This window comes from Carassius gibelio, chromosome B20, assembly GCF_023724105.1.
Source record: "Carassius gibelio isolate Cgi1373 ecotype wild population from Czech Republic chromosome B20, carGib1.2-hapl.c, whole genome shotgun sequence".
NCBI lineage: Eukaryota > Metazoa > Chordata > Actinopteri > Cypriniformes > Cyprinidae > Carassius > Carassius gibelio.
Genome location: NC_068415.1, coordinates 23,584,552 through 23,612,033, shown reverse-complemented (window position 1 = coordinate 23,612,033; position 27,482 = coordinate 23,584,552). Strand labels below are relative to the sequence as shown.

The 27,482-nt window shown below is 45.2% G+C and overlaps 2 long non-coding RNA genes and 24 other non-coding genes across 27 annotated transcripts; 9 read left to right on the top strand and 17 right to left on the bottom strand.

The window, feature by feature from the left end:
- Positions 1-1,072: 1,072 nt before the first annotated feature.
- trnav-cac (transfer RNA valine (anticodon CAC)) lies at positions 1,073-1,145 on the bottom strand. Its single transcript has one exon. It is a non-coding gene; the product is annotated as a tRNA-Val (tRNA).
- A 123-nt stretch (positions 1,146-1,268) lies between these two features.
- Positions 1,269-1,341, bottom strand: trnav-aac (transfer RNA valine (anticodon AAC)). The gene has a single exon. It is a non-coding gene; the product is annotated as a tRNA-Val (tRNA).
- Positions 1,342-2,237: 896 nt separating this feature from the next.
- Positions 2,238-2,310, bottom strand: trnav-cac (transfer RNA valine (anticodon CAC)). The gene has a single exon. It is a non-coding gene; the product is annotated as a tRNA-Val (tRNA).
- Positions 2,311-2,433: 123 nt separating this feature from the next.
- Positions 2,434-2,506, bottom strand: trnav-aac (transfer RNA valine (anticodon AAC)). Its single transcript has one exon. It is a non-coding gene; the product is annotated as a tRNA-Val (tRNA).
- An 895-nt stretch (positions 2,507-3,401) lies between these two features.
- On the bottom strand, positions 3,402-3,474 carry trnav-cac (transfer RNA valine (anticodon CAC)). The gene has a single exon. It is a non-coding gene; the product is annotated as a tRNA-Val (tRNA).
- Positions 3,475-3,597: 123 nt separating this feature from the next.
- On the bottom strand, positions 3,598-3,670 carry trnav-aac (transfer RNA valine (anticodon AAC)). The gene has a single exon. It is a non-coding gene; the product is annotated as a tRNA-Val (tRNA).
- Positions 3,671-5,804: 2,134 nt separating this feature from the next.
- trnav-cac (transfer RNA valine (anticodon CAC)) lies at positions 5,805-5,877 on the bottom strand. The gene has a single exon. It is a non-coding gene; the product is annotated as a tRNA-Val (tRNA).
- A 123-nt stretch (positions 5,878-6,000) lies between these two features.
- Positions 6,001-6,073, bottom strand: trnav-aac (transfer RNA valine (anticodon AAC)). Its single transcript has one exon. It is a non-coding gene; the product is annotated as a tRNA-Val (tRNA).
- Positions 6,074-6,968: 895 nt separating this feature from the next.
- On the bottom strand, positions 6,969-7,041 carry trnav-cac (transfer RNA valine (anticodon CAC)). Its single transcript has one exon. It is a non-coding gene; the product is annotated as a tRNA-Val (tRNA).
- A 123-nt stretch (positions 7,042-7,164) lies between these two features.
- On the bottom strand, positions 7,165-7,237 carry trnav-aac (transfer RNA valine (anticodon AAC)). The gene has a single exon. It is a non-coding gene; the product is annotated as a tRNA-Val (tRNA).
- An 896-nt stretch (positions 7,238-8,133) lies between these two features.
- On the bottom strand, positions 8,134-8,206 carry trnav-cac (transfer RNA valine (anticodon CAC)). The gene has a single exon. It is a non-coding gene; the product is annotated as a tRNA-Val (tRNA).
- A 123-nt stretch (positions 8,207-8,329) lies between these two features.
- Positions 8,330-8,402, bottom strand: trnav-aac (transfer RNA valine (anticodon AAC)). Its single transcript has one exon. It is a non-coding gene; the product is annotated as a tRNA-Val (tRNA).
- An 895-nt stretch (positions 8,403-9,297) lies between these two features.
- On the bottom strand, positions 9,298-9,370 carry trnav-cac (transfer RNA valine (anticodon CAC)). The gene has a single exon. It is a non-coding gene; the product is annotated as a tRNA-Val (tRNA).
- A 123-nt stretch (positions 9,371-9,493) lies between these two features.
- On the bottom strand, positions 9,494-9,566 carry trnav-aac (transfer RNA valine (anticodon AAC)). The gene has a single exon. It is a non-coding gene; the product is annotated as a tRNA-Val (tRNA).
- Positions 9,567-10,462: 896 nt separating this feature from the next.
- Positions 10,463-10,535, bottom strand: trnav-cac (transfer RNA valine (anticodon CAC)). Its single transcript has one exon. It is a non-coding gene; the product is annotated as a tRNA-Val (tRNA).
- Positions 10,536-10,657: 122 nt separating this feature from the next.
- trnav-aac (transfer RNA valine (anticodon AAC)) lies at positions 10,658-10,730 on the bottom strand. Its single transcript has one exon. It is a non-coding gene; the product is annotated as a tRNA-Val (tRNA).
- A 2,612-nt stretch (positions 10,731-13,342) lies between these two features.
- On the top strand, positions 13,343-27,179 carry LOC127983458 (uncharacterized). 2 transcript variants are annotated; one of them, XR_008160445.1, is made up of 3 exons: positions 13,343-13,930; positions 19,881-20,756; positions 26,889-27,179. It is a non-coding gene; the product is annotated as an uncharacterized LOC127983458 (long non-coding RNA). The 2 variants fall into 2 exon arrangements; XR_008160444.1 differs by lacking the exon at positions 13,343-13,930 and adding an exon at positions 15,534-15,681.
- On the top strand, positions 13,854-13,924 carry trnag-gcc (transfer RNA glycine (anticodon GCC)). Its single transcript has one exon. It is a non-coding gene; the product is annotated as a tRNA-Gly (tRNA).
- Positions 15,605-15,675, top strand: trnag-gcc (transfer RNA glycine (anticodon GCC)). Its single transcript has one exon. It is a non-coding gene; the product is annotated as a tRNA-Gly (tRNA).
- On the bottom strand, positions 17,419-19,843 carry LOC127983459 (uncharacterized). The gene is made up of 3 exons (XR_008160446.1): positions 19,598-19,843; positions 18,824-18,901; positions 17,419-17,778 (listed from the first exon to the last, which is right to left on the bottom strand). It is a non-coding gene; the product is annotated as an uncharacterized LOC127983459 (long non-coding RNA).
- On the top strand, positions 20,680-20,750 carry trnag-gcc (transfer RNA glycine (anticodon GCC)). The gene has a single exon. It is a non-coding gene; the product is annotated as a tRNA-Gly (tRNA).
- Positions 21,556-21,626, top strand: trnag-gcc (transfer RNA glycine (anticodon GCC)). Its single transcript has one exon. It is a non-coding gene; the product is annotated as a tRNA-Gly (tRNA).
- On the top strand, positions 22,432-22,502 carry trnag-gcc (transfer RNA glycine (anticodon GCC)). Its single transcript has one exon. It is a non-coding gene; the product is annotated as a tRNA-Gly (tRNA).
- trnag-gcc (transfer RNA glycine (anticodon GCC)) lies at positions 23,308-23,378 on the top strand. Its single transcript has one exon. It is a non-coding gene; the product is annotated as a tRNA-Gly (tRNA).
- Positions 25,060-25,130, top strand: trnag-gcc (transfer RNA glycine (anticodon GCC)). The gene has a single exon. It is a non-coding gene; the product is annotated as a tRNA-Gly (tRNA).
- On the top strand, positions 25,936-26,006 carry trnag-gcc (transfer RNA glycine (anticodon GCC)). The gene has a single exon. It is a non-coding gene; the product is annotated as a tRNA-Gly (tRNA).
- Positions 27,180-27,482: the final 303 nt, after the last annotated feature.

Sequence of the window (27,482 nt, the reverse complement as noted above, 5' to 3'; positions counted from 1 at the left end):
ATTCATGCCTATTGGCCGCAAAGCCTTGGAAGCGTTGAGTTCCTCCTCAACAGAAACCCACCTGAACGATTTTGACCGTGATAACCTCTACACTATTGAAGCCTGCAGCCAAAGAGGTGTCAGATCTTTTCATCGCAAGCATCGTGGAGCGCGAATCAAATTACAGATTCCGTTGCGCTCTTCAGTCTGCAAATACCTTCTATTTTTAGCAGCAAACCAAGCAATTCTCCAGTTATCTGCGGGACAATCTGCGTAAGTCCCACACACAAGAGGACAGAGTTCATTCGGCCTGGCAGTATATGCAGAGTTTCCTGAAACGCTACCCTTAACTTACCTCGGAATTAAACACTTGCAGTGTGATATCAAGCTGAAATCTGCCTTCCTGTGCTAGTCTCAAACTAACAAACCCAAAGTTTCAAGAGCACAGGAGAAACTCGAAAATGTCTCTTGGTGATTTTTGTTGGTCAAATTGTAGAGTTTCTCCATTCTTCTTGAAACTCACCACAGGGGTAGCACGTGTCCAGACTAGCATGGGAAAGCAAGTTTTAGCTTGATATCTCTTCAGAAAGCTGAGATGTGGACTTGCCACGTACAATCTACCCTATTGTAAAAAAACAGGCTGTTTGTGGTCAGTCGAATTCCGAGGGTTTAACACGTCTGGGTGCTTCGGGAGTAAGTGAGGAGCCACCTGAACAGGTTTATTGGCAGATTCGTTGACCATTGTGTTGAATTTCAAGAAGGTTATCCATGTGTTAGAAACTGCTACGGCTTGCATCATTTTATCAGGAAATCTCTACACCTGTGTAGAGAAGGGCCTTCGTGATGCAGAGCTGCTGCTCAACAGAGGGCCACTCAGACAAATCTCTTTTTTCGTGTTCCTCAGAAGAAAGCCAAGCAGGCTTGGAATGTCACGGTTGTGGGATAGGTTAAGGTCAAACAATGACTGCTCTTTCATTTCTGCATCAACTATACCTTTAGTGACTGTACTCATGCCTCTTGGCCGCAAAGCCTTGGAAGCGTTGAGTTCCTCCTCAACAGAAACCCACCTAAACAATTGTGAAAAGAGATGCAGTGTTCCCGCCCAGTTTCGAACTGGGGACCTTTCGCGTGTGAGGCGAACGTGATAACCACTACACTACGGAAACCCACTACCTAAAGAAGTCTGAAATCGTTCTGTGCAGGCTTGGCAATATGCGCATAAACGTTAAACCTTCTGAAGCCAACTGTCGGCTCAAAGGTGTTTATACATTTCTTCAAAAGAGGACAGCTGTTTCTGCTCGGTTTTGAACCGAGGACCTTTCGCGTGTTAGGCGAATGTGATGACCACTACACTACAGAAACTCCACAGGCTAACGATAGTGCTTTTTGGGAAAATATTTATACTGTGATGTGCCCGAAAGCAAATAGACAATCTGCGTAAGTCCCACACACAAGAGGACAGAGTTCATTCGGCCTGGCAGTATATGCTGAGTTTCCTGAAACGCTACCCTTAACTTACCTCGGAATTAAACACTTGCAGCGTGATATCAAGCTGAAACCTGCCTTCCTGTGCTAGTCTCAAACTAACAAACCCAAAGTTTCAAGAGCACAGGAGAAACTCGAAAATGTCTCTTGGTGATTTTTGTTGGTCAAATTGTAGAGTTTCTCCATTCTTCTTGAAACTCACCACAGGGGTAGCACGTGTCCAGACTAGCATGGGAAAGCAAGTTTTAGCTTGATATCTCTTCAGAAAGCCGAGATGTGGACTTGCCACGTACAATCTACCCTATTGTAAAAAAAACAGGCTGTTTGTGGTCAGTCAAATTCCGAGGGTTTAACACGTCTGGGTGCTTCGGGAGTAAGTGAGGAGCCACCTGAACAGGTTTATTGGCAGATTCGTTGACCATTGTGTTGAATTTCAAGAAGGTTAGCCATGTGTTAGAAACTGCTACGGCTTGCATCATTTTATCAGGAAATCTCTACACCTGTGTAGAGAAGGGCCTTCGTGATGCAGAGCTGCTGCTCAACAGAGGGCCACTCAGACAAATCTCTTTTTTCGTGTTCCTCAGAAGAAAGCCACGCAGGCTTGGAATGTCACGGTTGTGGGATAGGTTAAGGTGAAACAATGACTGCTCTTTCATTTCTGCATCAACTATACCTTTAGTGACTGTACTCATGCCTCTTGGCCGCAAAGCCTTGGAAGCGTTAAGTTCCTCCTCAACAGAAACCCACCTAAACAATTGTGAAAAGAGATGCAGTGTTCCCGCCCAGTTTCGAACTGGGGACCTTTCGCGTGTGAGGCGAACGTGATAACCACTACACTACGGAAACCCACTACCTAAAGAAGTCTGAAATCGTTCTGTGCAGGCTCGGCAATATGCGCATAAACGTTAAACCTTCTGAAGCCAACTGTCGGCTCAAAGGTGTTTATACATTTCTTCAAAAGAGGACAGCTGTTTCTGCTCGGTTTTGAACCGAGGACCTTTCGCGTGTTAGGCGAATGTGATGACCACTACACTACAGAAACTCCACAGGCTAACGATAGTGCTTTTTGGGAAAATATTTATACTGTGATGTGCCCGAAAGCAAATAGACAATCTGCGTAAGTCCCACACACAAGAGGACAGAGTTCATTCGGCCTGGCAGTATATGCTGAGTTTCCTGAAACGCTACCCTTAACTTACCTCGGAATTAAACACTTGCAGCGTGATATCAAGCTGAAACCTGCCTTCCTGTGCTAGTCTCAAACTAACAAACCCAAAGTTTCAAGAGCACAGGAGAAACTCGAAAATGTCTCTTGGTGATTTTTGTTGGTCAAATTGTAGAGTTTCTCCATTCTTCTTGAAACTCACCACAGGGGTAGCACGTGTCCAGACTAGCATGGGAAAGCAAGTTTTAGCTTGATATCTCTTCAGAAAGCCGAGATGTGGACTTGCCACGTACAATCTACCCTATTGTAAAAAAACAGGCTGTTTGTGGTCAGTCAAATTCCGAGGGTTTAACACGTCTGGGTGCTTCAGGAGTAAGTGAGGAGCCACCTGAACAGGTTTATTGGCAGATTCGTTGACCATTGTGTTGAATTTCAAGAAGGTTAGCCATGTGTTAGAAACTGCTACGGCTTGCATCATTTTATCAGGAAATCTCTACACCTGTGTAGAGAAGGGCCTTCGTGATGCAGAGCTGCTGCTCAACAGAGGGCCACTCAGACAAATCTCTTTTTTCGTGTTCCTCAGAAGAAAGCCACGCAGGCTTGGAATGTCACGGTTGTGGGATAGGTTAAGGTGAAACAATGACTGCTCTTTCATTTCTGCATCAACTATACCTTTAGTGACTGTACTCATGCCTCTTGGCCGCAAAGCCTTGGAAGCGTTGAGTTCCTCCTCAACAGAAACCCACCTAAACAATTGTGAAAAGAGATGCAGTGTTCCCGCCCAGTTTCGAACTGGGGACCTTTCGCGTGTGAGGCGAACGTGATAACCACTACTCTACGGAAACCCACTACCTAAAGAAGTCTGAAATCGTTCTGTGCAGGCTTGGCAATATGCGCATAAACGTTAAACCTTCTGAAGCCAACTGTCGGCTCAAAGGTGTTTATACATTTCTTCAAAAGAGGACAGCTGTTTCTGCTCGGTTTTGAACCGAGGACCTTTCGCGTGTTAGGCGAATGTGATGACCACTACACTACAGAAACTCCACAGGCTAACAATAGTGCTTTTTGGGAAAATATTTATACTGTGATGTGCCCGAAAGCAAATAGACAATCTGCGTAAGTCCCACACACAAGAGGACAGAGTTCATTCGGCCTGGCAGTATATGCTGAGTTTCCTGAAATGCTACCCTTAACTTACCTCGGAATTAAACACTTGCAGCGTGATATCAAGCTGAAACCTGCCTTCCTGTGCTAGTCTCAAACTAACAAACCCAAAGTTTCAAGAGCACAGGAGAAACTCGAAAATGTCTCTTGGTGATTTTTGTTGGTCAAATTGTAGAGTTTCTCCATTCTTCTTGAAACTCACCACAGGGGTAGCACGTGTCCAGACTAGCATGGGAAAGCAAGTTTTAGCTTGATATCTCTTCAGAAAGCTGAGATGTGGACTTGCCACGTACAATCTACCCTATTGTAAAAAAACAGGCTGTTTGTGGTCAGTCGAATTCCGAGGGTTTAACACGTCTGGGTGCTTCGGGAGTAAGTGAGGAGCCACCTGAACAGGTTTATTGGCAGATTCGTTGACCATTGTGTTGAATTTCAAGAAGGTTAGCCATGTGTTAGAATCTGCTACGGCTTGCATCATTTTATCAGGAAATAACACTCCAGATGGATGTGTTTTAAAGTTCGTCAAGGGGACACACAGACTGCTTGTGGTCACAGTCTTTGTATTACCAGTGGACAGAAGGGCAGTTAGTGGTCACATAGGCGGTGAGAGGGACAGATGGGCTGTTTGTGGTGACACAGGTGATTATTGGGACAGAGAGGGCCGGCGCGCAGGGGTCTAAGGACGGCCTGCCACGTACCCCCTTTTAGGCGCCCCTTGAGGCCCTGCCCTTACTTGATGGCCTAGGCGGAAAAAGACCCTTACACAAGAGGACAGATTTCATTCGGCGTGGCAGTCTACGCAGAGTTCCCTAAAATCTCTTCTTTGGTGTTTCTCAGAAGAAAGCCACGCAGGCTTGGAATGTCACAGTTGTGGGTTAGGTTTAGGTCAAACAATATCTGCTCTTTCATTTCTGCATCAACTTTACCTTTAGTGACTGTATTCATGCCTCTTGGCCGCAAAGCCTTGGAAGCGTTGAGTTCCTCCTCAACAGAAACCCACCTGAACGATTTTGACCGTGATAACCTCTACACTATTGAAGCCTGCAGCCAAAGAGGTGTCAGATCTTTTCATCGCAAGCATCGTGGAGCGCGAATCAAATTACAGATTCCGTTGCGCTCTTCAGTCTGCAAATACGTTCTATTTTTAGCAGCAAACCAAGCAATTCTCCAGTTATCTGCGGGACAATCTGCGTAAGTCCCACACACAAGAGGACAGAGTTCATTCGGCCTGGCAGTATATGCAGAGTTTCCTGAAACGCTACCCTTAACTTACCTCGGAATTAAACACTTGCAGTGTGATATCAAGCTGAAATCTGCCTTCCTGTGCTAGTCTCAAACTAACAAACCCAAAGTTTCAAGAGCACAGGAGAAACTCGAAAATGTCTCTTGGTGATTTTTGTTGGTCAAATTGTAGAGTTTCTCCATTCTTCTTGAAACTCACCACAGGGGTAGCACGTGTCCAGACTAGCATGGGAAAGCAAGTTTTAGCTTGATATCTCTTCAGAAAGCTGAGATGTGGACTTGCCACGTACAATCTACCCTATTGTAAAAAAACAGGCTGTTTGTGGTCAGTCGAATTCCGAGGGTTTAACACGTCTGGGTGCTTCGGGAGTAAGTGAGGAGCCACCTGAACAGGTTTATTGGCAGATTCGTTGACCATTGTGTTGAATTTCAAGAAGGTTATCCATGTGTTAGAAACTGCTACGGCTTGCATCATTTTATCAGGAAATCTCTACACCTGTGTAGAGAAGGGCCTTCGTGATGCAGAGCTGCTGCTCAACAGAGGGCCACTCAGACAAATCTCTTTTTTCGTGTTCCTCAGAAGAAAGCCAAGCAGGCTTGGAATGTCACGGTTGTGGGATAGGTTAAGGTCAAACAATGACTGCTCTTTCATTTCTGCATCAACTATACCTTTAGTGACTGTACTCATGCCTCTTGGCCGCAAAGCCTTGGAAGCGTTGAGTTCCTCCTCAACAGAAACCCACCTAAACAATTGTGAAAAGAGATGCAGTGTTCCCGCCCAGTTTCGAACTGGGGACCTTTCGCATGTGAGGCGAACGTGATAACCACTACACTACGGAAACCCACTACCTAAAGAAGTCTGAAATCGTTCTGTGCAGGCTCGGCAATATGCGCATAAACGTTAAACCTTCTGAAGCCAACTGTCGGCTCAAAGGTGTTTATACATTTCTTCAAAAGAGGACAGCTGTTTCTGCTCGGTTTTGAACCGAGGACCTTTCGCGTGTTAGGCGAATGTGATGACCACTACACTACAGAAACTCCACAGGCTAACGATAGTGCTTTTTGGGAAAATATTTATACTGTGATGTGCCCGAAAGCAAATAGACAATCTGCGTAAGTCCCACACACAAGAGGACAGAGTTCATTCGGCCTGGCAGTATATGCTGAGTTTCCTGAAACGCTACCCTTAACTTACCTCGGAATTAAACACTTGCAGCGTGATATCAAGCTGAAACCTGCCTTCCTGTGCTAGTCTCAAACTAACAAACCCAAAGTTTCAAGAGCACAGGAGAAACTCGAAAATGTCTCTTGGTGATTTTTGTTGGTCAAATTGTAGAGTTTCTCCATTCTTCTTGAAACTCACCACAGGGGTAGCACGTGTCCAGACTAGCATGGGAAAGCAAGTTTTAGCTTGATATCTCTTCAGAAAGCTGAGATGTGGACTTGCCACGTACAATCTACCCTATTGTAAAAAAACAGGCTGTTTGTGGTCAGTCGAATTCCGAGGGTTTAACACGTCTGGGTGCTTCGGGAGGAAGTGAGGAGCCACCTGAACAGGTTTATTGGCAGATTCGTTGACCATTGTGTTGAATTTCAAGAAGGTTAGCCATGTGTTAGAAACTGCTACGGCTTGCATCATTTTATCAGGAAATCTCTACACCTGTGTAGTGAAGGGCCTTCGTGATGCAGAGCTGCTGCTCAACAGAGGGCCACTCAGACAAATCTCTTTTTTCGTGTTCCTCAGAAGAAAGCCACGCAGGCTTGGAATGTCACGGTTGTGGGATAGGTTAAGGTCAAACAATGACTGCTCTTTCATTTCTGCATCAACTATACCTTTAGTGACTGTACTCATGCCTCTTGGCCGCAAAGCCTTGGAAGCGTTGAGTTCCTCCTCAACAGAAACCCACCTAAACAATTGTGAAAAGAGATGCAGTGTTCCCGCCCAGTTTCGAACTGGGGACCTTTCGCGTGTGAGGCGAACGTGATAACCACTACACTACGGAAACCCACTACCTAAAGAAGTCTGAAATCGTTCTGTGCAGGCTTGGCAATATGCGCATAAACGTTAAACCTTCTGAAGCCAACTGTCGGCTCAAAGGTGTTTATACATTTCTTCAAAAGAGGACAGCTGTTTCTGCTCGGTTTTGAACCGAGGACCTTTCGCGTGTTAGGCGAATGTGATGACCACTACACTACAGAAACTCCACAGGCTAACGATAGTGCTTTTTGGGAAAATATTTATACTGTGATGTGCCCGAAAGCAAATAGACAATCTGCGTTAGTCCCACACACAAGAGGACAGAGTTCATTCGGCCTGGCAGTATATGCTGAGTTTCCTGAAACGCTACCCTTAACTTACCTCGGAATTAAACACTTGCAGCGTGATATCAAGCTGAAACCTGCCTTCCTGTGCTAGTCTCAAACTAACAAACCCAAAGTTTCAAGAGCACAGGAGAAACTCGAAAATGTCTCTTGGTGATTTTTGTTGGTCAAATTGTAGAGTTTCTCCATTCTTCTTGAAACTCACCACAGGGGTAGCACGTGTCCAGACTAGCATGGGAAAGCAAGTTTTAGCTTGATATCTCTTCAGAAAGCCGAGATGTGGACTTGCCACGTACAATCTACCCTATTGTAAAAAAAACAGGCTGTTTGTGGTCAGTCAAATTCCGAGGGTTTAACACGTCTGGGTGCTTCGGGAGTAAGTGAGGAGCCACCTGAACAGGTTTATTGGCAGATTCGTTGACCATTGTGTTGAATTTCAAGAAGGTTAGCCATGTGTTAGAAACTGCTACGGCTTGCATCATTTTATCAGGAAATCTCTACACCTGTGTAGAGAAGGGCCTTCGTGATGCAGAGCTGCTGCTCAACAGAGGGCCACTCAGACAAATCTCTTTTTTCGTGTTCCTCAGAAGAAAGCCACGCAGGCTTGGAATGTCACGGTTGTGGGATAGGTTAAGGTGAAACAATGACTGCTCTTTCATTTCTGCATCAACTATACCTTTAGTGACTGTACTCATGCCTCTTGGCCGCAAAGCCTTGGAAGCGTTGAGTTCCTCCTCAACAGAAACCCACCTAAACAATTGTGAAAAGAGATGCAGTGTTCCCGCCCAGTTTCGAACTGGGGACCTTTCGCGTGTGAGGCGAACGTGATAACCACTACACTACGGAAACCCACTACCTAAAGAAGTCTGAAATCGTTCTGTGCAGGCTCGGCAATATGCGCATAAACGTTAAACCTTCTGAAGCCAACTGTCGGCTCAAAGGTGTTTATACATTTCTTCAAAAGAGGACAGCTGTTTCTGCTCGGTTTTGAACCGAGGACCTTTCGCGTGTTAGGCGAATGTGATGACCACTACACTACAGAAACTCCACAGGCTAACGATAGTGCTTTTTGGGAAAATATTTATACTGTGATGTGCCCGAAAGCAAATAGACAATCTGCGTAAGTCCCACACACAAGAGGACAGAGTTCATTCGGCCTGGCAGTATATGCTGAGTTTCCTGAAACGCTACCCTTAACTTACCTCGGAATTAAACACTTGCAGCGTGATATCAAGCTGAAACCTGCCTTCCTGTGCTAGTCTCAAACTAACAAACCCAAAGTTTCAAGAGCACAGGAGAAACTCGAAAATGTCTCTTGGTGATTTTTGTTGGTCAAATTGTAGAGTTTCTCCATTCTTCTTGAAACTCACCACAGGGGTAGCACGTGTCCAGACTAGCATGGGAAAGCAAGTTTTAGCTTGATATCTCTTCAGAAAGCTGAGATGTGGACTTGCCACGTACAATCTACCCTATTGTAAAAAAACAGGCTGTTTGTGGTCAGTCGAATTCCGAGGGTTTAACACGTCTGGGTGCTTCGGGAGGAAGTGAGGAGCCACCTGAACAGGTTTATTGGCAGATTCGTTGACCATTGTGTTGAATTTCAAGAAGGTTAGCCATGTGTTAGAAACTGCTACGGCTTGCATCATTTTATCAGGAAATCTCTACACCTGTGTAGTGAAGGGCCTTCGTGATGCAGAGCTGCTGCTCAACAGAGGGCCACTCAGACAAATCTCTTTTTTCGTGTTCCTCAGAAGAAAGCCACGCAGGCTTGGAATGTCACGGTTGTGGGATAGGTTAAGGTCAAACAATGACTGCTCTTTCATTTCTGCATCAACTATACCTTTAGTGACTGTACTCATGCCTCTTGGCCGCAAAGCCTTGGAAGCGTTGAGTTCCTCCTCAACAGAAACCCACCTAAACAATTGTGAAAAGAGATGCAGTGTTCCCGCCCAGTTTCGAACTGGGGACCTTTCGCGTGTGAGGCGAACGTGATAACCACTACACTACGGAAACCCACTACCTAAAGAAGTCTGAAATCGTTCTGTGCAGGCTTGGCAATATGCGCATAAACGTTAAACCTTCTGAAGCCAACTGTCGGCTCAAAGGTGTTTATACATTTCTTCAAAAGAGGACAGCTGTTTCTGCTCGGTTTTGAACCGAGGACCTTTCGCGTGTTAGGCGAATGTGATGACCACTACACTACAGAAACTCCACAGGCTAACGATAGTGCTTTTTGGGAAAATATTTATACTGTGATGTGCCCGAAAGCAAATAGACAATCTGCGTTAGTCCCACACACAAGAGGACAGAGTTCATTCGGCCTGGCAGTATATGCTGAGTTTCCTGAAACGCTACCCTTAACTTACCTCGGAATTAAACACTTGCAGCGTGATATCAAGCTGAAACCTGCCTTCCTGTGCTAGTCTCAAACTAACAAACCCAAAGTTTCAAGAGCACAGGAGAAACTCGAAAATGTCTCTTGGTGATTTTTGTTGGTCAAATTGTAGAGTTTCTCCATTCTTCTTGAAACTCACCACAGGGGTAGCACGTGTCCAGACTAGCATGGGAAAGCAAGTTTTAGCTTGATATCTCTTCAGAAAGCCGAGATGTGGACTTGCCACGTACAATCTACCCTATTGTAAAAAAAACAGGCTGTTTGTGGTCAGTCAAATTCCGAGGGTTTAACACGTCTGGGTGCTTCGGGAGTAAGTGAGGAGCCACCTGAACAGGTTTATTGGCAGATTCGTTGACCATTGTGTTGAATTTCAAGAAGGTTAGCCATGTGTTAGAAACTGCTACGGCTTGCATCATTTTATCAGGAAATCTCTACACCTGTGTAGAGAAGGGCCTTCGTGATGCAGAGCTGCTGCTCAACAGAGGGCCACTCAGACAAATCTCTTTTTTCGTGTTCCTCAGAAGAAAGCCACGCAGGCTTGGAATGTCACGGTTGTGGGATAGGTTAAGGTGAAACAATGACTGCTCTTTCATTTCTGCATCAACTATACCTTTAGTGACTGTACTCATGCCTCTTGGCCGCAAAGCCTTGGAAGCGTTGAGTTCCTCCTCAACAGAAACCCACCTAAACAATTGTGAAAAGAGATGCAGTGTTCCCGCCCAGTTTCGAACTGGGGACCTTTCGCGTGTGAGGCGAACGTGATAACCACTACACTACGGAAACCCACCACTAAAGAAGTCTGAAATCGTTCTGTGCAGGCTCGGCAATATGCGCATAAACGTTAAACCTTCTGAAGCCAACTGTCGGCTCAAAGGTGTTTATACATTTCTTCAAAAGAGGACAGCTGTTTCTGCTCGGTTTTGAACCGAGGACCTTTCGCGTGTTAGGCGAATGTGATGACCACTACACTACAGAAACTCCACAGGCTAACGATAGTGCTTTTTGGGAAAATATTTATACTGTGATGTGCCCGAAAGCAAATAGACAATCTGCGTAAGTCCCACACACAAGAGGACAGAGTTCATTCGGCCTGGCAGTATATGCTGAGTTTCCTGAAACGCTACCCTTAACTTACCTCGGAATTAAACACTTGCAGCGTGATATCAAGCTGAAACCTGCCTTTCTGTGCTAGTCTCAAACTAACAAACCCAAAGTTTCAAGAGCACAGGAGAAACTCGAAAATGTCTCTTGGTGATTTTTGTTGGTCAAATTGTAGAGTTTCTCCATTCTTCTTGAAACTCACCACAGGGGTAGCACGTGTCCAGACTAGCATGGGAAAGCAAGTTTTAGCTTGATATCTCTTCAGAAAGCTGAGATGTGGACTTGCCACGTACAATCTACCCTATTGTAAAAAAACAGGCTGTTTGTGGTCAGTCGAATTCCGAGGGTTTAACACGTCTGGGTGCTTCGGGAGTAAGTGAGGAGCCACCTGAACAGGTTTATTGGCAGATTCGTTGACCATTGTGTTGAATTTCAAGAAGGTTAGCCATGTGTTAGAAACTGCTACGGCTTGCATCATTTTATCAGGAAATAACACTCCAGATGGATGTGTTTTAAAGTTCGTCAAGGGGACACACAGACTGCTTGTGGTCACAGTCTTTGTATTACCAGTGGACAGAAGGGCAGTTAGTGGTCACATAGGCGGTGAGAGGGACAGATGGGCTGTTTGTGGTGACACAGGTGATTATTGGGACAAAGAGGGCCGGCGCGCAGGGGTCTAAGGACGGCCTGCCACGTACCCCCTTTTAGGCGCCCCTTGAGGCCCTGCCCTTACTTGATGGCCTAGGCGGAAAAAGACCCTTACACAAGAGGACAGATTTCATTCGGCGTGGCAGTCTACGCAGAGTTCCCTAAAATCTCTTCTTTGGTGTTTCTCAGAAGAAAGCCACGCAGGCTTGGAATGTCACAGTTGTGGGTTAGGTTTAGGTCAAACAATATCTGCTCTTTCATTTCTGCATCAACTTTACCTTTAGTGACTGTATTCATGCCTCTTGGCCGCAAAGCCTTGGAAGCGTTGAGTTCCTCCTCAACAGAAACCCACCTGAATGATTTTGACCGTGATAACCTCTACACTATTGAAGCCTGCAGCCAAAGAGGTGTCAGATCTTTTCATCGCAAGCATCGTGGAGCGCGAATCAAATTACAGATTCCGTTGCGCTCTTCAGTCTGCAAATACCTTCTATTTTTAGCAGCAAACCAAGCAATTCTCCAGCTATCTGCGGGAATCCTCTGTGGCCATTTCTTTTTTGCTTTTTTCCCTCTTTCATTTAATATATGTATATTTATATGCTGTACGAAATATTGGGTCTTTGAGTGCACCGGCCATCTGTTTATCGAAACTACCAGGTCAAAAGTACAGAGCACTGTCTGCGTGGCTATTACTGCTGCCTAGTGTGGCTTAATAATTATCTCTACACCTGTGTAGAGAAGGGCCTTCGTGATGCAGAGCTGCTGCTCAACAGAGGGCCACTCAGACAAATCTCTTTTTTCGTGTTCCTCAGAGGAAAGCCACGCAGGCTTGGAATGTCACGGTTGTGGGATAGGTTTAGGTCAAACAATGACTGCTCTTTCATTTCTGCATCAACTATACCTTTAGTGACTCTACTCATGCCTCTTGGCCGCAAAGGCTTGGAAGGGTCGAGTTGTGAAAAACTACTGAAGGCAATAAAAAGGCTGCAGGCAAGAAAGGTCAGGCTTAAAGAAACCAATGAGAGTAAACTGACCTGTTTGTTGTCTCTAAAAAACACCAGAAGAAAAATGTCCAGGGTCAATGCCGACCTGCATGAAAGTGGAATAAACTGCAAGGTAAGTAATGTAAGATCCCCAAGACAGCGCTACAAGGTCACCGTTGGACAGTGGCTTGTTGGAAGAGCAGGGTAATGACTCCCAGCAAGAACTGACAAATCTGGTGCAGTCCAGGAGGCTGAGGTGCCCTGTGGTTCTTAAGGGAGCTGGTGGCCACAGAAGTTAACGCCTCTCACTTTTGATATTGACCTCCCCCACTCCCCTTTGCTCAGAGACACTTTTGCTCATATCAGTTCATCAAATACCCATGGAACTTGATCAGTTTGTCTGTCAGTTGTTCAACTTTAGCATTGGTCGATATTACCCAGTTGAAGAGATGTATTTTCCACATAAATCCGTAGAATTCCTGCGGAAATAGAGCATTGGTGGTTCAGTGGTAGAATTCTCGCCTGCCACGTGGGAGACCCGGGTCCGATTCCCGGCCAATGCAGCAGAGGTAGCCTTTTAACGCCATGTTAGTCGTTCTTCATAAGCGGCAGCTGTCCCCAGAGCCATGAGCACAGCGCAGCTTCACTCACTGGTGGTTGAGTGGCAGAGTTGTTGTTTCCCGCGCAGGGGACCCAGGTTCGATTCCCAGCAAAAGCAAAGCAGTGTATCTTGCTACTTTAGAAGTGGGCAACTTATCAGTGTTTTACAGGGAACTAGTGGAAGCACTCTAGACCACGCTTTTCCATGCTTGTTCAACGAAGTACACGCAATTATGGCTCATGCACCTGTGAAAAAACTACTGAAGGCAATAAAAAGGCTGCAGGCAAGAAAGGTCAGGCTTAAAGAAACCAATGAGAGTAAACTGACCTGTTTGTTGTCTCTAAAAAACACCAGAAGAAAAATGTCCAGGGTCAATGCCGACCTGCATGAAAGTGGAATAAACTGCAAGGTAAGTAATGTAAGATCCCCAAGACAGCGCTACAAGGTCACCGTTGGACAGTGGCTTGTTGGAAGAGCAGGGTAATGACTCCCAGCAAGAACTGACAAATCTGGTGCAGTCCAGGAGGCTGAGGTGCCCTGTGGTTCTTAAGGGAGCTGGTGGCCACAGAAGTTAACGCCTCTCACTTTTGATATTGACCTCCCCCACTCCCCTTTGCTCAGAGACACTTTTGCTCATATCAGTTCATCAAATACCCATGGAACTTGATCAGTTTGTCTGTCAGTTGTTCAACTTTAGCATTGGTCGATATTACCCAGTTGAAGAGATGTATTTTCCACATAAATCCGTAGAATTCCTGCAGAAATAGAGCATTGGTGGTTCAGTGGTAGAATTCTCGCCTGCCACGCGGGAGACCCGGGTCCGATTCCCGGCCAATGCAGCAGAGGTCGCCTTTTAACGCCATGTTAGTCGTTCTTCATAAGCGGCAGCTGTCCCCAGAGCCATGAGCACAGCGCAGCTTCACTCACTGGTGGTTGGGTGGCAGTGTGTTGTTTCCCGCGCAGGGGACCCAGGTTCGATTCCCAGCAAAAGCAAAGCAGTGTATCTTGCTACTTTAGAAGTGGGCAACTTATCAGTGTTTTACAGGGAACTAGTGGAAGCACTCTAGACCACGCTTTTCCATGCTTGTTCAACGAAGTACACGCAATTATGGCTCATGCACCTGTGAAAAACTACTGAAGGCAATAAAAAGGCTGCAGGCAAGAAAGGTCAGGCTTAAAGAAACCAATGAGAGTAAACTGACCTGTTTCTTGTCTCTAAAAAACACCAGAAGAAAAATGTCCAGGGTCAATGCCGACCTGCATGAAAGTGGAATAAACTGCAAGGTAAGTAATGTAAGATCCCCAAGACAGCGCTACAAGGTCACCGTTGGACAGTGGCTTGTTGGAAGAGCAGGGTAATGACTCCCAGCAAGAACTGACAAATCTGGTGCAGTCCAGGAGGCTGAGGTGCCCTGTGGTTCTTAAGGGAGCTGGTGGCCACAGAAGTTAACGCCTCTCACTTTTGATATTGACCTCCCCCACTCCCCTTTGCTCAGAGACACTTTTGCTCATATCAGTTCATCAAATACCCATGGAACTTGATCAGTTTGTCTGTCAGTTGTTCAACTTTAGCATTGGTCGATATTACCCAGTTGAAGAGATGTATTTTCCACATAAATCCGTAGAATTCCTGCGGAAATAGAGCATTGGTGGTTCAGTGGTAGATTTCTCGCCTGCCACGCGGGAGACCCGGGTCCGATTCCCGGCCAATGCAGCAGAGGTCGCCTTTTAACGCCATGTTAGTCGTTCTTCATAAGCGGCAGCTGTCCCCAGAGCCATGAGCACGGCGCAGCTTCACTCACTGGTGGTTGGGTGGCAGAGTTGTTGTTTCCCGCGCAGGGGACCCAGGTTCGATTCCCAGCAAAAGCAAAGCAGTGTATCTTGCTACTTTAGAAGTGGGCAACTTATCAGTGTTTTACAGGGAACTAGTGGAAGCACTCTAGACCACGCTTTTCCATGCTTGTTCAACGAAGTACACGCAATTATGGCTCATGCACCTGTGAAAAACTACTGAAGGAAATAAAAAGGCTGCAGGCAAGAAAGGTCAGGCTTAAAGAAACCAATGAGAGTAAACTGACCTGTTTGTTGTCTCTAAAAAACACCAGAAGAAAAATGTCCAGGGTCAATGCCGACCTGCATGAAAGTGGAATAAACTGCAAGGTAAGTAATGTAAGATCCCCAAGACAGCGCTACAAGGTCACCGTTGGACAGTGGCTTGTTGGAAGAGCAGGGTAATGACTCCCAGCAAGAACTGACAAATCTGGTGCAGTCCAGGAGGCTGAGGTGCCCTGTGGTTCTTAAGGGAGCTGGTGGCCACAGAAGTTAACGCCTCTCACTTTTGATATTGACCTCCCCCACTCCCCTTTGCTCAGAGACACTTTTGCTCATATCAGTTCATCAAATACCCATGGAACTTGATCAGTTTGTCTGTCAGTTGTTCAACTTTAGCATTGGTCGATATTACCCAGTTGAAGAGATGTATTTTCCACATAAATCCGTAGAATTCCTGCAGAAATAGAGCATTGGTGGTTCAGTGGTAGAATTCTCGCCTGCCACGCGGGAGACCCGGGTCCGATTCCCGGCCAATGCAGCAGAGGTCGCCTTTTAACCCCATGTTAGTCGTTCTTCATAAGCGGCAGCTGTCCCCAGAGCCATGAGCACAGCGCAGCTTCACTCACTGGTGGTTGAGTGGCAGAGTTGTTGTTTCCCGCGCAGGGGACCCAGGTTCGATTCCCAGCAAAAGCAAAGCAGTGTATCTTGCTACTTTAGAAGTGGGCAACTTATCAGTGTTTTACAGGGAACTAGTGGAAGCACTCTAGACCACGCTTTTCCATGCTTGTTCAACGAAGTACACGCAATTATGGCTCATGCACCTGTGAAAAACTACTGAAGGCAATAAAAAGGCTGCAGGCAAGAAAGGTCAGGCTTAAAGAAACCAATGAGAGTAAACTGACCTGTTTGTTGTGTCTAAAAAACACCAGAAGAAAAATGTCCAGGGTCAATGCCGACCTGCATGAAAGTGGAATAAACTGCAAGGTAAGTAATGTAAGATCCCCAAGACAGCGCTACAAGGTCACCGTTGGACAGTGGCTTGTTGGAAGAGCAGGGTAATGACTCCCAGCAAGAACTGACAAATCTGGTGCAGTCCAGGAGGCTGAGGTGCCCTGTGGTTCTTAAGGGAGCTGGTGGCCACAGAAGTTAACGCCTCTCACTTTTGATATTGACCTCCCCCACTCCCCTTTGCTCAGAGACACTTTTGCTCATATCAGTTCATCAAATACCCATGGAACTTGATCAGTTTGTCTGTCAGTTGTTCAACTTTAGCATTGGTCGATATTACCCAGTTGAAGAGATGTATTTTCCACATAAATCCGTAGAATTCCTGCGGAAATAGAGCATTGGTGGTTCAGTGGTAGAATTCTCGCCTGCCACGCGGGGGCCAGCCGTGAATAGTTGTCATGCGCTGACAGCCAATCAGACTGCAGCAGCTGGCCAAAGAGCGGAAATTACATCACAGCCAATCAGATTTTTTCATGCATTTATTTGGACCGGGGTTCGAATCCCACTCACACAGGTCTAAACTATTATTAAACTCAGCTTTATGCTTTTTAATAAATAAAAAAATCTAACATTTAACAACACCTTACAGCTACAAAGTTTTTGAAATGTATGTCTTTCCTTTTTGGATTACAAAGCAAAGGATTATATAAAATAAACACAGTAAAATAATGCTAGTATACATTACATGATTATATAAAAACACAAATGGTTATATTAAATTACTTTTCAAATGTAAATTGAAGAAAATTTAATTTAACTGAGTAATATTCAAGTACTGAGTGAAAATTGATTGGAATAATGTAAGTCACACTTAAGATAACTGATCAAGTAAGAGTTTTCAAAACCATAGACACTGTAAAATATTAGTCATACGAAGTGGAAACAGCACTCGTGAAGCAATTTGTATTTTTCAGTTGTGTTTATTAAATGCTTTTAGCACCTTTTAAGATCAAGCCAAAATAATTAAATAGAAAAAAGAATTCTGACAATATAAATAGATATTACAATCTCACACTGAAAAATTAAAATATACAGTATATACATGAGTTAAATATTGCTAAATAAGCTGCAAATTAATATCTCGTATTTTTCTTTAGACTCTTTCCAGGTCACCTCTTTCTCAATGCCCTGATGTTGTTAAATAAAGAAGACTTTAGCTTTACTTTTTTTCAAAAACTTTTTTGAACTTATTTCAGGATAGCCTGTGTGTGTGTGTGTGTGTGTGTGAGGACTGTTTGGATCCTGGCTAAGTTCCATTTCACAAAATCTGCACAAGTGAACAACGTGTTCATCTCCAGGCCTTTCGTGTTTTTGCAGTCCCGTTTCTTTGTGTCCTTCAGTTCAGTCTAAAGTGCTCCATTTCCATAAAGTCTTGGAATGACATCCTGGTGTTTACTTCTCTGCAGTCGTGTTTAATGAAGAACTGGTGTTCAGCAGTGTGGTCAGGTGCTTGACATAATGTGACGTGTAGTTTTGTGGTCATATGGAGCGTGCTGTTAGGATGTCTTCCTGTGGTGTTTATTAAGCACGTTGTCGATAGGCTCAGCGTTCGCTGTCCAGTACAAACACCCTGTCAGCAGTCTTCACAGGTCAGGTACGGCCAGCACATGCAGAGGTGACATACATGTAGCTCCTATACAGAGGGGAAACATGTGATCAATTTACGCATCATGAACATTCAGAGTGAGGCTCCACGTGAGACCCATGAGATGAGGACAGCGAGGACACAGACAGAGAACCAGTGGGGTCTACAACAAGCTGAATATTGAGTTTAATGTGTAAGGAAACAGAGTTTCTTCAGGTTTATGAAGGTGAAGTTAAGACCTTTTTAAAACCAAGCAAATCAAATTTGAGGAACAAATGAGGAAAAACACAAATATGTTCTGTAAATGGAAATGTCTGGATAGTAGTATTAACTTCAGAGTTTGAAAACACAACTTCCAACAGATATTCATAATTTAATTTGACAGAAACACACTGAAAGCCTCTGCTCCCAGACACTACAACATTTCATATGTTACTGTACGTTCAGATCATGCTGCAAAATCATGCTGCCTTGTTTTCCAGTGAAAATGCATAAATATTATTAAATAAAGATACATTTACTGGAGATACAAAATTACATGAAATACAAAGACTTGTTTGAAAGAATTGTGTGATTATAACAAGAAGTAATATCTGCCATTTAGGGAAAAAAAGTCACCTAAATTCAAAGAAAAGTTATAGTAAATCATTGACAAATATTTTTTTATTGTTTTAAGTGTAAACTAAGGAGCCCCGCACATGACATGCAAGAAAAAAATAAATAAATTGTGTGCATGCTTTACTAATTTGCTGGCAATAGTAAATCGAGGGAACGCTATAGTAATCGTGTGCACGTTTTAGTACATTGAGGGAATGAATTAGTAAATCATACACACGTTTTAGCCTTATATTTTTTCCTGCATGTCATGTGCGAGGCTCCTTAGTAAACTCATTTAATTAGTGTTACATTTTTCAAGACTTCATTTTACATTTGCATCATAAATTACATATTGATTGAAAGATATCTGCACTGCATTCATTCCTTTCAAACTTTCTTAAGGCATTAATTTGTGTAAGGGTAAATTAAGACATTTTAAGACTTTAAAACCTGCAGGAACTCTTGTGTGTTTGTTGTTAATGTGTTAAATATTCACCTGTCTCTGACTGAAGATCTGCTCGGGTCCCAGGAAAAGATGACAGCAAAGACACAATCAGTGAAGAAGCAGTGCTCTCTGAAAGAACAACAACAATATAGCAATATTAAAAAAAAAGAATAATTATAACTATATTACAGACACAAACAAACACACTCACACACATAAATAATACTTAAATTGAAGCACATAATATTATATATATATATATATATATATATATATGTATGTGTTTGTGTGTGTCTCTGTGTGTGTGTAAGCATTGGGACTGTATGATATTCACAAATAAAAGTTTTTAAATCCTGTAAGACTGTATGCAGTTTAATTGTAAAACTATAGTAATCTTGCTGTTCTTGGCAGACTGATATTCATTTAAAGTCTCATGACTGTCCTGTAAATATAATGCCAATGCAATAACAACAATAGTACATTTATTGTTGTGATTCTACTAAAATAACATGGCTAAATCATGGTTACTATAGTAAAACCATAGTCAGAAAACATTTTTGAACTGTGGAATACATGTAATCTCATCACAAAAGTGAAAATAATGTTTACTTCATTCATAATTCAACTTGTAATCAACAGATGACATGTTAATGATGACAAACAATACACAGAAACGTAAATCATGGCTATGTTCATTCATAATTTGCAAACAAATCTATCTAGGCTGAACTATAGTAAACCGTTTAGAAACGAGCAAAGTTTACCAACGTGATTTCATCATTAACGGTAACGAAACGTCAGCTGATATCACGTAAAGTATCTTACCTTTGATAGACGCTTGAGAATGCGTTAAATTTAACAACGGAGCCGATCGCTGTTGTGTGTTTTCTTCTTCTCCTTCTTCTGTGAATTCAAACTTCCCGCGGTGCCGAAAACCGGAAGAGCGCCACGAGAGCGCTAGCGGCCGAAAGTATATTACATCCGTAGTGGTTTAGCACTACCATTGAGAATGAATGGGAAACGGTTTAGGGCCGTTTAGCTAAACAATTCAAGGCCGCCGCGCGGGGCGCGGGAGACCCGGGTCCGATTCCCGGCCAATGCAGCAGAGGTCGCCTTTTAACGCCATGTTAGTCGTTCTTCATAAGCGGCAGCTGTCCCCAGAGCCATGAGCACAGCGCAGCTTCACTCACTGGTGGTTGAGTGGCAGAGTTGTTGTTTCCCGCGCAGGGGACCCAGGTTCGATTCCCAGCAAAAGCAAAGCAGTGTATCTTGCTACTTTAGAAGTGGGCAACTTATCAGTGTTTTACAGGGAACTAGTGGAAGCACTCTAGACCACGCTTTTCCATGCTTGTTCAACGAAGTACACGCAATTATGGCTCATGCACCTGTGAAAAACTACTGAAGGCAATAAAAAGGCTGCAGGCAAGAAAGGTCAGGCTTAAAGAAACCAATGAGAGTAAACTGACCTGTTTGTTGTCTCTAAAAAACACCAGAAGAAAAATGTCCAGGGTCAATGCCGACCTGCATGAAAGTGGAATAAACTGCAAGGTAAGTAATGTAAGATCCCCAAGACAGCGCTACAAGGTCACCGTTGGACAGTGGCTTGTTGGAAGAGCAGGGTAATGACTCCCAGCAAGAACTGACAAATCTGGTGCAGTCCAGGAGGCTGAGGTGCCCTGTGGTTCTTAAGGGAGCTGGTGGCCACAGAAGTTAACGCATCTCACTTTTGATATTGACCTCCCCCACTCCCCTTTGCTCAGAGACACTTTTGCTCATATCAGTTCATCAAATACCCATGGAACTTGATCAGTTTGTCTGTCAGTTGTTCAACTTTAGCATTGGTCGATATTACCCAGTTGAAGAGATTTATTTTCCACATAAATCCGTAGAATTCCTGCGGAAATAGAGCATTGGTGGTTCAGTGGTAGAATTCTCGCCTGCCACGCGGGAGACCCGGGTCCGATTCCCGGCCAATGCAGCAGAGGTCGCCTTTTAACGCCATGTTAGTCGTTCTTCATAAGCGGCAGCTGTCCCCAGAGCCATGAGCACAGCGCAGCTTCACTCACTGGTGGTTGGGTGGCAGAGTTGTTGTTTCCCGCGCAGGGGACCCAGGTTCGATTCCCAGCAAAAGCAAAGCAGTGTATCTTGCTACTTTAGAAGTGGGCAACTTATCAGTGTTTTACAGGGAACTAGTGGAAGCACTCTAGACCACGCTTTTCCATGCTTGTTCAACGAAGTACACGCAATTATGGCTCATGCACCTGTGAAAAACTACTGAAGGCAATAAAAAGGCTGCAGGCAAGAAAGGTCAGGCTTAAAGAAACCAATGAGAGTAAACTGACCTGTTTGTTGTCTCTAAAAAACACCAGAAGAAAAATGTCCAGGGTCAATGCCGACCTGCATGAAAGTGGAATAAACTGCAAGGTAAGTAATGTAAGATCCCCAAGACAGCGCTACAAGGTCACCGTTGGACAGTGGCTTGTTGGAAGAGCAGGGTAATGACTCCCAGCAAGAACTGACAAATCTGGTGCAGTCCAGGAGGCTGAGGTGCCCTGTGGTTCTTAAGGGAGCTGGTGGCCACAGAAGTTAACGCCTCTCACTTTTGATATTGACCTCCCCCACTCCCCTTTGCTCAGAGACACTTTTGCTCATATCAGTTCATCAAATACCCATGGAACTTGATCAGTTTGTCTGTCAGTTGTTCAACTTTAGCATTGGTCGATATTACCCAGTTGAAGAGATGTATTTTCCACATAAATCCGTAGAATTCCTGCGGAAATAGAGCATTGGTGGTTCAGTGGTAGAATTCTCGCCTGCCACGCGGGAGACCCGGGTCCGATTCCCGGCCAATGCAGCAGAGGTCGCCTTTTAACGCCATGTTAGTCGTTCTTCATAAGCGGCAGCTGTCCCCAGAGCCATGAGCACAGCGCAGCTTCACTCACTGGTGGTTGGGTGGCAGAGTTGTTGTTTCCCGCGCAGGGGACCCTGGTTCGATTCCCAGCAAAAGCAAAGCAGTGTATCTTGCTACTTTAGAAGTGGGCAACTTATCAGTGTTTTACAGGGAACTAGTGGAAGCACTCTAGACCACGCTTTTCCATGCTTGTTCAACGAAGTACACGCAATTATGGCTCATGCACCTGTGAAAAACTACTGAAGGCAATAAAAAGGCTGCAGGCAAGAAAGGTCAGGCTTAAAGAAACCAATGAGAGTAAACTGACCTGTTTGTTGTCTCTAAAAAACACCAGAAGAAAAATGTCCAGGGTCAATGCCGACCTGCATGAAAGTGGAATAAACTGCAAGGTAAGTAATGTAAGATCCCCAAGACAGCGCTACAAGGTCACCGTTGGACAGTGGCTTGTTGGAAGAGCAGGGTAATGACTCCCAGCAAGAACTGACAAATCTGGTGCAGTCCAGGAGGCTGAGGTGCCCTGTGGTTCTTAAGGGAGCTGGTGGCCACAGAAGTTAACGCCTCTCACTTTTGATATTGACCTCCCCCACTCCCCTTTGCTCAGAGACACTTTTGCTCATATCAGTTCATCAAATACCCATGGAACTTGATCAGTTTGTCTGTCAGTTGTTCAACTTTAGCATTGGTCGATATTACCCAGTTGAAGAGATGTATTTTCCACATAAATCCGTAGAATTCCTGCTGAAATAGAGCATTGGTGGTTCAGTGGTAGAATTCTCGCCTGCCACGCGGGAGACCCGGGTCCGATTCCCGGCCAATGCAGCAGAGGTCGCCTTTTAACGCCATGTTAGTCGTTCTTCATAAGCGGCAGCTGTCCCCAGAGCCATGAGCACAGCGCAGCTTCACTCACTGGTGGTTGAGTGGCAGAGTTGTTGTTTCCCGCGCAGGGGACCCAGGTTCGATTCCCAGCAAAAGCAAAGCAGTGTATCTTGCTACTTTAGAAGTGGGCAACTTATCAGTGTTTTACAGGGAACTAGTGGAAGCACTCTAGACCACGCTTTTCCATGCTTGTTCAACGAAGTACACGCAATTATGGCTCATGCACCTGTGAAAAACTACTGAAGGCAATAAAAAGGCTGCAGGCAAGAAAGGTCAGGCTTAAAGAAACCAATGAGAGTAAACTGACCTGTTTGTTGTCTCTAAAAAACACCAGAAGAAAAATGTCCAGGGTCAATGCCGACCTGCATGAAAGTGGAATAAACTGCAAGGTAAGTAATGTAAGATCCCCAAGACAGCGCTACAAGGTCACCGTTGGACAGTGGCTTGTTGGAAGAGCAGGGTAATGACTCCCAGCAAGAACTGACAAATCTGGTGCAGTCCAGGAGGCTGAGGTGCCCTGTGGTTCTTAAGGGAGCTGGTGGCCACAGAAGTTAACGCATCTCACTTTTGATATTGACCTCCCCCACTCCCCTTTGCTCAGAGACACTTTTGCTCATATCAGTTCATCAAATACCCATGGAACTTGATCAGTTTGTCTGTCAGTTGTTCAACTTTAGCATTGGTCGATATTACCCAGTTGAAGAGATTTATTTTCCACATAAATCCGTAGAATTCCTGCGGAAATAGAGCATTGGTGGTTCAGTGGTAGAATTCTCGCCTGCCACGCGGGAGACCCGGGTCCGATTCCCGGCCAATGCAGCAGAGGTCGCCTTTTAACGCCATGTTAGTCGTTCTTCATAAGCGGCAGCTGTCCCCAGAGCCATGAGCACAGCGCAGCTTCACTCACTGGTGGTTGGGTGGCAGAGTTGTTGTTTCCCGCGCAGGGGACCCAGGTTCGATTCCCAGCAAAAGCAAAGCAGTGTATCTTGCTACTTTAGAAGTGGGCAACTTATCAGTGTTTTACAGGGAACTAGTGGAAGCACTCTAGACCACGCTTTTCCATGCTTGTTCAACGAAGTACACGCAATTATGGCTCATGCACCTGTGAAAAACTACTGAAGGCAATAAAAAGGCTGCAGGCAAGAAAGGTCAGGCTTAAAGAAACCAATGAGAGTAAACTGACCTGTTTGTTGTCTCTAAAAAACACCAGAAGAAAAATGTCCAGGGTCAATGCCGACCTGCATGAAAGTGGAATAAACTGCAAGGTAAGTAATGTAAGATCCCCAAGACAGCGCTACAAGGTCACCGTTGGACAGTGGCTTGTTGGAAGAGCAGGGTAATGACTCCCAGCAAGAACTGACAAATCTGGTGCAGTCCAGGAGGCTGAGGTGCCCTGTGGTTCTTAAGGGAGCTGGTGGCCACAGAAGTTAACGCCTCTCACTTTTGATATTGACCTCCCCCACTCCCCTTTGCTCAGAGACACTTTTGCTCATATCAGTTCATCAAATACCCATGGAACTTGATCAGTTTGTCTGTCAGTTGTTCAACTTTAGCATTGGTCGATATTACCCAGTTGAAGAGATGTATTTTCCACATAAATCCGTAGAATTCCTGCGGAAATAGAGCATTGGTGGTTCAGTTGTAGAATTCTCGCCTGCCACGCGGGAGACCCGGGTCCGATTCCCGGCCAATGCAGCAGAGGTCGCCTTTTAACGCCATGTTAGTCGTTCTTCATAAGCGGCAGCTGTCCCCAGAGCCATGAGCACAGCGCAGCTTCACTCACTGGTGGTTGGGTGGCAGAGTTGTTGTTTCCCGCGCAGGGGACCCAGGTTCGATTCCCAGCAAAAGCAAAGCAGTGTATCTTGCTACTTTAGAAGTGGGCAACTTATCAGTGTTTTACAGGGAACTAGTGGAAGCACTCTAGACCACGCTTTTCCATGCTTGTTCAACGAAGTACACGCAATTATGGCTCATGCACCTGTGAAAAACTACTGAAGGCAATAAAAAGGCTGCAGGCAAGAAAGGTCAGGCTTAAAGAAACCAATGAGAGTAAACTGACCTGTTTGTTGTCTCTAAAAAACACCAGAAGAAAAATGTCCAGGGTCAATGCCGACCTGCATGAAAGTGGAATAAACTGCAAGGTAAGTAATGTAAGATCCCCAAGACAGCGCTACAAGGTCACCGTTGGACAGTGGCTTGTTGGAAGAGCAGGGTAATGACTCCCAGCAAGAACTGACAAATCTGGTGCAGTCCAGGAGGCTGAGGTGCCCTGTGGTTCTTAAGGGAGCTGGTGGCCACAGAAGTTAACGCCTCTCACTTTTGATATTGACCTCCCCCACTCCCCTTTGCTCAGAGACACTTTTGCTCATATCAGTTCATCAAATACCCATGGAACTTGATCAGTTTGTCTGTCAGTTGTTCAACTTTAGCATTGGTCGATATTACCCAGTTGAAGAGATGTATTTTCCACATAAATCCGTAGAATTCCTGCGGAAATAGAGCATTGGTGGTTCAGTGGTAGAATTCTCGCCTGCCACGCGGGAGACCCGGGTCCGATTCCCGGCCAATGCAGCAGAGGTCGCCTTTTAACGCCATGTTAGTCGTTCTTCATAAGCGGCAGCTGTCCCCAGAGCCATGAGCACAGCGCAGCTTCACTCACTGGTGGTTGAGTGGCAGAGTTGTTGTTTCCCGCGCAGGGGACCCAGGTTCGATTCCCAGCAAAAGCAAAGCAGTGTATCTTGCTACTTTAGAAGTGGGCAACTTATCAGTGTTTTACAGGGAACTAGTGGAAGCACTCTAGACCACGCTTTTCCATGCTTGTTCAACGAAGTACACGCAATTATGGCTCATGCACCTGTGAAAAACTACTGAAGGCAATAAAAAGGCTGCAGGCAAGAAAGGTCAGGCTTAAAGAAACCAATGAGAGTAAACTGACCTGTTTGTTGTCTCTAAAAAACACCAGAAGAAAAATGTCCAGGGTCAATGCCGACCTGCATGAAAGTGGAATAAACTGCAAGGTAAGTAATGTAAGATCCCCAAGACAGCGCTACAAGGTCACCGTTGGACAGTGGCTTGTTGGAAGAGCAGGGTAATGACTCCCAGCAAGAACTGACAAATCTGGTGCAGTCCAGGAGGCTGAGGTGCCCTGTGGTTCTTAAGGGAGCTGGTGGCCACAGAAGTTAACGCCTCTCACTTTTGATATTGACCTCCCCCACTCCCCTTTGCTCAGAGACACTTTTGCTCATATCAGTTCATCAAATACCCATGGAACTTGATCAGTTTGTCTGTCAGTTGTTCAACTTTAGCATTGGTCGATATTACCCAGTTGAAGAGATGTATTTTCCACATAAATCCGTAGAATTCCTGCAGAAATAGAGCATTGGTGGTTCAGTGGTAGAATTCTCGCCTGCCACGCGGGAGACCCGGGTCCGATTCCCGGCCAATGCAGCAGAGGTCGCCTTTTAACGCCATGTTAGTCGTTCTTCATAAGCGGCAGCTGTCCCCAGAGCCATGAGCACAGCGCAGCTTCACTCACTGGTGGTTGAGTGGCAGAGTTGTTGTTTCCCGCGCAGGGGACCCAGGTTCGATTCCCAGCAAAAGCAAAGCAGTGTGTCTTGCTACTTTAGAAGTGGGCAACTTATCAGTGTTTTACAGGGAACTAGTGGAAGCACTCTAGACCACGCTTTTCCATGCTTGTTCAACGAAGTACACGCAATTATGGCTCATGCACCTGTGAAAAACTACTGAAGGCAATAAAAAGGCTGCAGGCAAGAAAGGTCAGGCTTAAAGAAACCAATGAGAGTAAACTGACCTGTTTGTTGTCTCTAAAAAACACCAGAAGAAAAATGTCCAGGGTCAATGCCGACCTGCATGAAAGTGGAATAAACTGCAAGGTAAGTAATGTAAGATCCCCAAGACAGCGCTACAAGGTCACCGTTGGACAGTGGCTTGTTGGAAGAGCAGGGTAATGACTCCCAGCAAGAACTGACAAATCTGGTGCAGTCCAGGAGGCTGAGGTGCCCTGTGGTTCTTAAGGGAGCTGGTGGCCACAGAAGTTAACGCCTCTCACTTTTGATATTGACCTCCCCCACTCCCCTTTGCTCAGAGACACTTTTGCTCATATCAGTTCATCAAATACCCATGGAACTTGATCAGTTTGTCTGTCAGTTGTTCAACTTTAGCATTGGTCGATATTACCCAGTTGAAGAGATGTATTTTCCACATAAATCCGTAGAATTCCTGCGGAAATAGAGCATGGGTGGTTCAGTGGTAGAATTCTTGCCTGCCACGCGGGAGACCCGGGTCCGATTCCCGGCCAATGCAGCAGAGGTCGCCTTTTAACGCCATGTTAGTCGTTCTTCATAAGCGGCAGCTGTCCCCAGAGCCATGAGCACAGCGCAGCTTCACTCACTGGTGGTTGAGTGGCAGAGTTGTTGTTTCCCGCGCAGGGGACCCAGGTTCGATTCCCAGCAAAAGCAAAGCAGTGTATCTTGCTACTTTAGAAGTGGGCAACTTATCAGTGTTTTACAGGGAACTAGTGGAAGCACTCTAGACCACGCTGTTCCATGCTTGTTCAACGAAGTACACGCAATTATGGCTCATGCACCTGTGAAAAACTACTGAAGGCAATAAAAAGGCTGCAGGCAAGAAAGGTCAGGCTTAAAGAAACCAATGAGAGTAAACTGACCTGTTTGTTGTCTCTAAAAAACACCAGAAGAAAAATGTCCAGGGTCAATGCCGACCTGCATGAAAGTGGAATAAACTGCAAGGTAAGTAATGTAAGATCCCCAAGACAGCGCTACAAGGTCACCGTTGGACAGTGGCTTGTTGGAAGAGCAGGGTAATGACTCCCAGCAAGAACTGACAAATCTGGTGCAGTCCAGGAGGCTGAGGTGCCCTGTGGTTCTTAAGGGAGCTGGTGGC